Raw genomic sequence first — 11,243 nt, forward strand, 5'->3', positions numbered from 1 at the left:
TCCCCAGCTTCCCTCCAGAGTCTTGGACTTGCCTGGAAAATGCTCTTCATATTCCTTTTGCAGTTTCAAGTGGCCTCTGACCTCCCACATGTTGTGGCTAGTATTTCACAAAGCTTTTGTTGAATATCTACAAGGTGCCAAGTGCTTTGGGGGAAATTAAAAGAACCTTAAGACAGGTCCTGGATCAAGAAATGTATATTCTAATCATATGTCTCATAAGAGGTTAATATGTAGAAGATACAAAGAACGCCTACAATTTATCAACACAAAAACAAACTAATCAAAAATGGGCAAAGGACTTGAATACACATTTCTCCAAAGAAAATATACAAATGGTCAATAAGCACATGAAAAGATGCTCCACATCACTCATCATTCAATTCAGTTCAGTTCAGTCACTCAGTCGTGTCCGACTCTTTGCGACCCCATGAATCGCAGCACGCCAGGCCTCCCTGTCCATCACCAACTCCCGGAGTTCACTCAGACTCACGTCCATCGAGTCAGTGATGCCATCCAGCCATCTCATCCTCTGTCGTCCCCTTCTCCTCCTGCCCCCAATCCCTCCCAGCATCAGAGTCTTTTCCAATGAGCCAACTCTTCGCATGAGGTGGCCAAAATACTGGAGTTTCAGCTTTAGCATCATTCCTTCCAAAGAACACCCAGGGCTGATATCCTTTAGAATGGACTGGTTGGATCTCCTTGCAGTCCAAGGGACTCTCAGGAGTCTTCTCCAACACCACAGTTCAAAAGCATCAATTCTTCGGCACTCAGCTTTCTTCACAATTCAACTCTCACATCCATACACTATTAGGGAAATGAAAATAAAATCACAATGAGATGTCCCTTTACATGCGTTAGGATTACTCTTTTCCAAAACAACAACAGAAAATAACAAGTGTTGTCAAGGACATGGAGAAATTGGAATCTGTGTATATTGCTGGTGAAACTGTAATAATATGGTACAGCTGCCAAGGAAAATAGTACGGGGTTCCTCAAAAAACATAAAACATGATCCAGCAATTCCACTTCTGGGCATACACCGAAAACAACTGAAAGCAGGGACTCAAACAGATATTTGCACACCTATACTCATAGCAGCATTGTTCACCATTGCCAAAAAGTAGAAGCAACCCACATGTCCACTGATGGATGGTTGGATAAATAAAATGTGGACTCATATTCCACATACAGTGGAATAATACTCAGACTTAAAAAGGAAGGAAATTTTGATATATCCTACAATTAATGAGCCTTGAAAGCTTTCTGCTAACTGAAATAAGCCAGTCACAAAGAGACAAATCCTGCACGATTCCACTTATATGAGGTACCTAGAATATTCAGACTCAGAAACAGAAAATAGAATAGTGGGTGCTGGGGGCTGGGAGAAAGGGAGGTTAGGAGACAGTGTTTAACTGGTACAGTTTCCAGTTGGGGAAGATGAAGAATTCTGGAGACTGGTGATGGCTTCACAATAAAGTGAATGTTCTTGGGACGTCCCTGGTGTCCAGTCTCAGCGCAGGGTGCCCAGGTTCAATCCATACCACATGCTGCAATGAAGACCCAGTACAGCCATATAAATAAAAAATATGAAAAAATAAAATACAGTGAATGCACTTAATGCCACTGAACTGCACACTGAAAAATGGTTAACACGGTACATTCTATATTACATATATTTCTACACCAATAAAAGTAGAGCAATGTATATTCTAATTCAGGGAAGCAAGACTAACATTCATAGGACATTAAATAGCCAAGTCAGGGAGTGTGTGATGAAGTGTCAGGGAATTGGCACAGCCGCGGAGACCTGGTCAGTCCCCATGGGCTCAACTTCCCCAGAGAGACTGGTTCAAGATCCGAGGCCATGGTTTCAAGGGCAAAAACTGCACCTTCAGTAGGACAGGCTATGTGAATCACAGGGCCCAGCGCAAGATGATGAAGAATTTCAAGAAGACAACTATACTTCAATTAAAACACAAATTTCAAGAGGGTGACCACAGAGCATTCAACCAAGCACAAGGGCCTTCTGGGACATTCCTGCTGGTCCAGTGGTTAAAACTCCATACTCCAGTGCAGGCACCATGGGTTGGATCCCTGGTTAAGGAACTAAGATCCCACATGCTGCACGGCACAACCCAAAACTAAAATATACAATTAAAAAGCACAGGGACCTTCTAAGCACAGCACTGGCTGAGCTAACCCATGAAACCAGCCCTGCTCCCCACCACCAGGCATAGCTGGTAGGCACATGTCACCTTACTGGACAACAGTCTGAATCATTTCATCAAACACTAACCTAGGGGTTGTTCTGAAGGTATTTTGTGGAAGCACTGCGCATCTACAGTGAGTTAATTTAAAGGAAATTACCCTCAATTATGTACTGATGCTGAAGCTCCAATACTTGTCTACCTGATGCAAAGAGCCGACTCATTGGAAAAGACCCAGATGCTAAAGATTGAAGGCAAAAGGAGAAGGGGGCGGCAGAGGATGAGATGGTTAGATAGCATCACCAACTCAATGGACATGAATCTGAGTGAGCTCCAGTGAGACAGTGGGGGACAGGGGAGCCTGGCGTGCTGCAGTCCATGGGGTCGCAAAGACTCAGACACGACTTAGCAACCAAACAATAACAATGCACATGGGCTTCATGCAACATTAGGAAAGACTTCAAAACAAAAGTTGACATCTCTAAGAGAAGAATAAATTCTATTTCAAGAGCTGCTGGCTGAGTTTCCAGGCCGTGGGGCTGCCCTACAACTGTCAGACTTGAGCCAGCTCCTTGACATCAGTCTAACATAAACATGTACACTGGTTCTATTTCTCTGGAGGAGCTGGCTGATATATAAGGAAAGAGATAGACTGGTGACGTTAATACAAAGAAAAGCGTGGTGGACTAAACCATGAGGCTCAGGAAAAGGTGGAGTCCAAGTCACTCCCTGTTGTACAGATGAGAAAACCAAGTCTCAGAGAGTTGAGGAAACTTGTTCAATGTCGCACAGCAATTTAGGAAAGACAGTTCCCCTAAATATTTCAATCAAGGTACATCTCAAAACCCATATTTTCAATAGCTCGAATTAAATGTTTAAAATCTGTGAATTTTGTATTCTATTCCATTATGTAATTGTGTTTTAAACTTTTGAGCAGTGTTTTATTTTCCAAATTTTTAGATGGCATTTCCGCCCTAGGCAGGAGTGCCACGTTTGCTGTGTGTTTTATGGCCCCTTTCATGAACCCCAAGGGGACAAGGGCAGGCTTTAAGGAATACCCAGTGCAATGGCTTAAGTCCAAAACCCTGAGATTCAGTTAAACTTCAACTCCTGGAATGCTGAGGTCAAAGAATATTCTGGAAACAGACTTTCTAACTACCAGAGAACCCAAGGCCCCTTCCTAGATCAGGCTTTTGATGAATTATAATTTAGTCTTCCTTTGATTTGAGACCTTTTAAAGCCTGAAGGTCATTCCCCGCCCCCCCAAATCCTCATTGCAGAGTCCTTTTGAGACTGAGTGTGTACTGAGGCCATAAAGTGCTCCTGAAGCCACCGCTGCTTCAGATCCACCTCTTCTCTCCTCCTTCACCTCCTGCTGGCCATTGCTGGTCCAGATTCCCACTGGCTGGCTTCCCCTCTCTCCCAGTGCTGTCCTCAGGCCCAAGCCTCGGGTCATATTGTGCCCCAGTGGCAAACACTGTCCTCACCTCAGGGGACTTGGAAAATCATGAGTGCTGAGATTCAGAACCTGTGCTTCTAACAGTAAACAGTGATCGTCGGCAGCATCTTTGAAGTAGGCTGGAAGGATGAGGAAAAGTCCTCCTGGGCCAGTGTGAAGCTCAGTCATAGTACAGCATCAGAGCTGTTGGGTTGTGAGCGGCTCTCAAAGTTGAATTTGGGGTAAGCAGTCACCAGCCGAAAAGTAACATGCAAATTTCACCAAGTGGAGTGAGTGGACTGTGGGCAGCTTCTCCCCTCGAGTGGCCGCCTGGCCCCCGTACCCTACAGGTGCACAGCAGAGAAAAGGAGGGTTCCAGGTGACCTCTGAGGGTCCCAGAAGGATGCACCACTGATCAGAAAGCCTCCCCAAATGCAAAGATGTGGGACATTTAAAAAACCAAGACAGATGCCCCCTCACTTCACTTGCAGGTGTCTCTGCATGGGGATAACCCCAAACCGGCCAAGTCAACCTGGCCACCTGCAGGGGCTCGGACTGGAAGATAGACAAGGGAATGTGTGGGTCAGCTGACAGGAGGGGGCAGTGCAGCAAAGCCCAGCATCTGCGGAGCCACAGCAAAGCTCTGGTCCTTCTCAAGGTCAGCATCCACTGTCAGCCCTGGAACAGGGGCTCATGGCGCCCCCTGATGGCAGCTGTCGGGATCCTGCGAGGTGCAGGCTCAAGAGGAACAAAGCCTCCCTCTCTGAACCTAAAAGGCTTTCCAAGTGGCTCAGTGGTAAAGAATCTGCCTGCCAATGCAGGAGACTCAGGTTCGACCCCTGGGTTGGGGAGATGCCCTGGTGAAGGAAATGACAACACATCCCAGTATTCTTGCCTGGAGAATCCCAAGGACAGAGAAGCCTGGTGGGCTACAATCCATGGGGTCGCAAAGAGTCGGACACAACTGAGCATACAAGAAGGCAAGCAAGACTGACCCTAAAAGCGTGAAGCTGGCTAGTCTCAAACTCTGAAGCCACCAGAAGGGCCTCAGAAAAGGGAGAAAACCCTGGAGGATGGGGGTGGGCAAGAGGGAACAGATTCCTCCCTGCAAAAGTAGGCTTCAAATTGAGAAGGGGTGGAGGACATCCCTGGTGGTCCAGTGGTTAAGACTCCCTGCTCCTAAAGCAGAGGCCCTGGGTTCTATCCCTGATCAAGGAAATAGATCCTGCCTGCCACAGTGAAATCCGGTCCAGTCAAATAAATAAAATAATAAAAAAGTAAAAAATGAAAACAGAAGGGTGGCGGGCAGCAAGGAGCAGCCTTGGGTACCTCCCGCTCTGGCCACGGATGCCACCAACTAAGGCAAGGCTGGGCCATGAACCATCCCAGGCCTCTCTCTACAATGCAGTCTCAGTCGCACAGGGCGGCCGAGAGGACTGAGACCACATATGCAGAGCACATGTGCCTGGCCCCAGGTAGGGGAGAAATCAGTGGCAGAAGTTAGTCAAAAAAAAGTTGAAAACGACTTCAAGTGCCCAAAACCCTCTTGACTCAATATAGATGTGATCAGCACTGGAAAAAGATGCCAGCCTCAGCTGCCACATAGAAAAGAAGAGTTTACAAACATCCCTCTGAGTACCACTACATGAAAGTCCGCCTAGAATTTCAAGATTGTGGGATTGGACTGAATGCTGCACAATTCAAACAGCTGCTTATTTCAGACCTGAAGAACCTGTTTGGTGAGGTTGATGCTGCGTTACCCTTGGACGTTCTGACCTATGAAGAGAAGACCCTGTCAGCCATCCTAAGGATATGCAGCAGTGGTCTTGTCAAATTGTGGAGCTCTCTGACCCTGTTAGGATCCTATAAAGGCAAGAACTGTGCTTTCAGAGTGATTCAGATTTCTCCACTTCTCCTTGCATTATCTGGCAATAGTAGGGAACTAGAATTGAGTAGTCTTCAATTTGAGAAAATAGTCCTTACTCTCAAAAGTACTTTTTGGTGCCAGCATAATGTTTAGAGACTGAAGCAGCCCAAAAGCTCCCGTCGATGGAATTTGAGAGTGCTGAAGACGCTCCCAGTAATGTCCAGCCATCGCCTTTGGTGGGGCTGGCTTCACAGGAGAATCTGCCTGAGCCAATCAGTACCGAACAGGCAGCCCTTAGAGCACACACACCCCAGAGTCGGAGACTGGGCTGAACTCAATAGGGCCTTCACACAGAGGGACGTAGCCACTTTCTCAGAATTAACAGGGGATGTCAACCCTTTGCACTTAGACAAAGATTTGCAAAACTCTCTAGATTTAGAAAGACAATTGTCCATGAAGTTTTGATCAATGGACTTACTTCAGCTTTCCTCGGTACTAAAATGCCAGGGCCAGGCTGTGTATTTCTTTCCCAGAAAATTAACTTTCCAGCCCCTTTGTATGATGGGGAAGTTGTTTTAGCCTCTGCAGAAGTGAAAAAGCTGAAGCGGTTCATTGCCATTGTTGCAGTGTCATGTTCTGTACTAGAAAGTAAAAAGACTGTTATGGAAGGCTGGGTTAAAATTATGGTTCCAGAAACACCCAAATCCTGAACTATGTCTTTAAAGATGCAAGTTCAGCCATCACTGTTTTTAGTATTGAAAGCCTCTGGGGAAAACAGGGATTGCTGTTCTTCGCAAGGACGGGCTCATAGACCTATACTGGGGGAGGGGAGCAGATGAAGAGTTGTTCCAGTGTCCGCTTATGCTTCACTCAGGGTTAACTATATTTATCACCTATCTAGGTTTTCAAAACTGAAAAAAAACAGGCAATTCCCTGGTGGTCCAGTGGTTAGGACTCCAGGCTTTCACTGCCAGGGCCATGGATCCAATCCCTAGTCAGGGAACTACGATCCCACAAGCTGAGTCCCACAAGCCATGTGGCACAGCACACACGCGTGCACACACACACACACACGCACACACACACGAACAGAGAAAATCAGTGGTGATTCTAAAGTTGCACATTGTTAACCAGTCTCCCACGAGGTGCCATTGTAAAAGGAAAAAAAAAAAAAAAAACTCTGAAAAAAGTGTTAGGAAAGTTATCATTTAGCTTAAATGTTCTACTTTTAGGATTTCAAACCTAATTAGATTTGCAGTTAGATAACACAAACCTGCCTATATCTGTGTAGAATAAGAATTTGTTAAAGTCACTGAATTTATAAGTAGCAAGCATTTAATTATTAAAGGCAATGATGGAAGATAGGTCCTCTTTGAACACCTATCTTTTACCAGTAAATATTCTTAGATCCTGTTCTTCAGCAATTTCTGAGTCAAAATTTATTATAATTCATTACTGTTTATACCAAGATGGTGATTTTTTTACCCTTCAGTGTCACTTTCCCTTCAGATGGTTTTCCTGTCACTGGGGGAGGGCTTATGTACATCTTTGGACTCAGTTCTATAAGCTCTCTTGGTTTCACTACAAAGCAGGGATAACGACACCACACAGGAGTGTTGGAGATGACAGATACAAACAGCTAAACACAAAGCCCAGGCTCTACACAGTAGCTTCTGCTGTTGTCCATTCTCATCTGTGAGCAAGGTTACAGGTTTCCTGATTTGGGAGTTTTGGGCATTTGGAGATTGAAGGCAGGAGGAGAAAGGGACGCCAGAGAATGAGATGGTTGGATGGCATCACTGACTCAATGGACATGGGTTTGGGTGGACTCTGAGAGTTGGTGATGGACAGAGAGGCCTGGCGTGCTGCAGTTCATGGGATCACAAAGAGTCGGACACGACTGAGCGACTGAACTGAACTGAACTGGCCAAAAATTAAAGAACAAGTGAGTCTTTAAAAAAAAAAGGAAACAAATTTAGAAGGGGTGGCGCTGGGTCCCCTACCAGGAAGATCTTACCCATAGGTCTCTGTGTGTGTTCAGTCATGTCTGACTCTTTGCGACCGCATGGACTGTAGCCCACCAGGGTCCTCTGTTCATGGGATTCTCCAAGCAAGAATACTGGAGTGGATCGCCATTTCCTACTTCAGGGGATCTTTCTGACCCAGGGATTGAACCTGTGTCTCTTATATCTTCTGCATTGGCAGGCAGGTTCTTTACCACTAGCGCCACACACAAAAATGAGGCCAAAAGCAGGAGCTACAAGAATGGGGCAGTGGAAAGTGGATAAATAGCTATGAAAAATAGTTCCTTGAGGAACACATGAACTAAAGGTGATGAATACAAGGCAGTGCCTGAGTAAAGCTGCATGAAATACCCAAGCTTGGCTTATCTTCATCTCCACCCTGGTTTCTTCTCCATGTGACAGAGTCAAGAGAGACCCAGGCATTTCCAGAAAGTTCCCAAAGAAAATTATCAAACTTTTGGTTAGTTTTAATTTTTGACACACACAAATGGATACTTTTACATACACGGAGTAAGAGAATGTTTTGTTGGGCTCTGGATAATCACAGGACATTGTTTTAAAGAATGATGCCTTGTTCATTCCAGGCTGGTGGTAGGGGTGCAGGCTTGAATTTGGGGGATGAATATCTTCCTTTAATGCTGTCAGGGCATCTCTGTGATGTTGTCCACATACACAAAGTCCTTCACAAAGAAGGCAAAAGTCTCTTCATGCACTGGAGTATGTGGTTCACCTGTCACCTCCACTGCTGAGTGACATGACTGCTTGGCAGTCAAACTGGGTCAAGTGCTCTTTTTTATTGAATTGGGCACCAAAGTGTCTGGAGATCAAGAGGAGATTGTAGAACATCTGGTACCAGTTGAAGATCACTGTCTTTATTCCTTTGATATTGGAGGCAACGTGCATGCTAAGTCGCTTCAGTCATGTTTGACTCTTTGCGACTCCCTGGACCTAGCCCGCCAGGCTCCTCTGTCCATGGGATTTTCCAGGCAAGAATACTGGAGTGGGTTGCCATGCCCTCCTCCAGAAGATCTTCCCGACTCAGGGACCGAACCCTCATCTTTTAAGCCTCCTGCCTTGGCAGATGGGTTCTTTACCACTCATGCCACCTGGGAAGCCCTGAGGCAAGAAGTGAGGGCAAGAAATGTGCTGACTTGTCTCCATCTCCTATATGTAGCCTGACTCCCTCTCCCCAACCTTGCAGCAGACTTGACCAGGCTGAAGGCAAGTGTTGACCATTAGTGAGTAAGATGGTGGGGGTGGGGCAGGAGTCACTGTTATTGCCCACCCCTACCCCACCAAGATCAATGTCACCATCTGGGAGGATTGTGCCTGGGGGGCTGAGATATCTCAGAGGCAAACAAAGAGTCCATTATTAACCTGGTAAATTTGTTCCCTGTGGCCCAGCATTTCCTTGCTTTCTTATTGACTGATTTGGCAGTTGTCAGTTTTATGAATAAATATTCTGCAGACCTGAGTCCTCGAGTTGTCTTTAGATCTATTCAATACTGATACTTCCTGGGTTTGCCAAGCCATTCTGTCACAGTGAGAGAACACCAGGCAAATGCTCGGTCATGAGAGGACCCTGGGGCAGGGGCCTCGGACCCCAGAGTCAGACTTGGGTTTGATCCCAATTCTGCATTTCTGCAAATAAATGGTTCTTATTATCTCTATGCTTCCCAGGTGGCAATAGTGGTAAAGAACTCACCTGCCAACGCAGGAGACATAAGAGACACACGTTTAGTCCCTGAGTTGGGAAGATCGCCTGGAGGAGGAGGGCACAGCAACCCACTCCAGTATTCTTGCCTGAAGAATCCCATGAACGGAAGCCTGGCAGGCTACAGTCCATGGGGCTACAAAGGGTAGGACACGACCGAGCAACTGAGCGCACACACATTATGTCTACACCCACACTTGCAATTACCTCTCCTCGGTCCACTTCCTGTCTGAAGCTCTTGCTCAACTGTAGTTGCGACTCTGGGAATCTGTTTATTGTGGAGTTTCCATTCCTTCGGAGGCACACACAAGAAGCAATTTTATTCATTCTGACCACTGTTCTCGTCACTTGATAACAGCTACAGCAGATTGTTTTACTTCCTGAACATCTCACAGGTAATAAAAGGATCCATTTACTTTGGAACGTCACTCTCCCGTGCAAAGCCAGGCTCTTTCTCTCCCCCATCAGAGGAGGAGGGGTGCAGGAGGTGCGGGGCCCACAGGCTGCGCTCCTCACGTTCTGAGAACCGGAGCGGAGTAGGGAGGGGGCGTGTCCCACGCTGGACACGCCTCCCTCGTCCTCCTCCCTCCTGGTCACGCTCCTCTGAGGCGGGGTGGGGTCTTGCTTGGTCTGTTGACCTAGGCTGCTACTGCCAGTTGGTCTCTTCTCATCACAGACAGGTCAACGGTGCCCCTGGGTAGGCTTAAACTTGGCACCTGTGTCCTCCATAGGCCCCTGCCAGCAGTCCGAGTCTCCAGCCCCCTCAGGGCGACCAAAGGCTCTGTTATGTGTTGACCACTTTCTTCTAATCCTGTCACTGTGACTCCGTGACCGTGTAACCCCAGGAGAGACGATGCCAGGAGCCTGGGGAGTCCTGAGCTGAGTGACTGTCATCCCCACCTCCACCACTTGGTGGCACGCTCTCGCTCTCTGCATACTTTTGGGGGGCTTCTTGGCTCCCACCACTCCCCTATTCCCTGCTACTTCACAGGGTAGGGCGGCAACCCGGGGTCTCCTTCTATAGCCTCTGTGGGCCACAAGGAACTGGGGCAGGGTCTTCTTCCCTCTAGGCACTTCTCAAGTGAAAGCTCCCCCCACCACCCTGGGCAGCTTTTATGCTGTGGGGGAAATAACCACTGCCCTGAGGGTAACTGTGGGGAACTGATGGGATCACACACAATAATTGGCCCAGGAATTAGAGAATTGTGGTTGGTCCAGGGTTCCTGGTAACAGTTGCCCAGGCTGCACACTGCACAACTCTGGTGTCATTTCACATCATGGTCATCAGAGACGATATCCAATCATAGGTTTCTGGCAGAAGACAGTCAAGTGGCGATGCAGAGGCTGACAGCAGGGTTCGTGATTCCGCACCCCGCCCCCACCTCCACTAAGCAGAGGTCAAGCCCTCTCTTCTCAGAACATCAAGCCCTGCTCCCTCTCTACCACAAGGATCCTAGAAGCTAGAAACCAAGGGCCCATTATCCACAGACCCCCAGCTGGAAGATCCCCACCCTGTCTCATCGAGTACCTTGGTGACTTCATCTTCTGCCTCAGGGCTTTCTGGGGCCTCGGGCTGGGATTTCTATCAGGGATGGAGGGACATCCAAGGACCCTCAAACCAGGTCACTGTGCAAAGAGGGAAACAGAAAGGGGAAAGGGGCATCCGATGAAACTCAGAGTCAGCTTCAGGCTCTCTCTCTTTTGGGGGGCTTTTATTGTTGTTCAGTTGCTCAGTTGTGTCTACTTTCGAATCCCATGGACTGCAGCATGCCAGGCTTCCCCATCCTTCACTATCTCCCAGATTTCGCTCAAATTCATGTCCATTGAGTCGGTGATGCCATCCAACCATCTCATCCTCTGTTGCACCCCTCTCCTCCTGCCCTCAGTCTTTCCCAGCATCAGGTAGTATTTTTTTCCAATGAGTCGGCTCTTTGCATCAGGTAGTATTTTTGGCTGCGCAGGGTCTTCATTGCTGCATGTGGGCTTTCTCTAG

General features: G+C 47.4%; 1 pseudogene; it reads left to right on the forward strand.

Moving 5' to 3' along the window:
* Window positions 1-5,227: 5,227 nt before the first annotated feature.
* On the forward strand, window positions 5,228-6,222 carry LOC129650994 (hydroxyacyl-thioester dehydratase type 2, mitochondrial-like; annotated as a pseudogene).
* The last annotated feature ends 5,021 nt before the right edge of the window (window positions 6,223-11,243 follow it).

The sequence above is a fragment of the Bubalus kerabau genome, chromosome 4, assembly GCF_029407905.1.
Source record: "Bubalus kerabau isolate K-KA32 ecotype Philippines breed swamp buffalo chromosome 4, PCC_UOA_SB_1v2, whole genome shotgun sequence".
NCBI classification, from domain to species: Eukaryota; Metazoa; Chordata; class Mammalia; order Artiodactyla; family Bovidae; genus Bubalus; species Bubalus kerabau.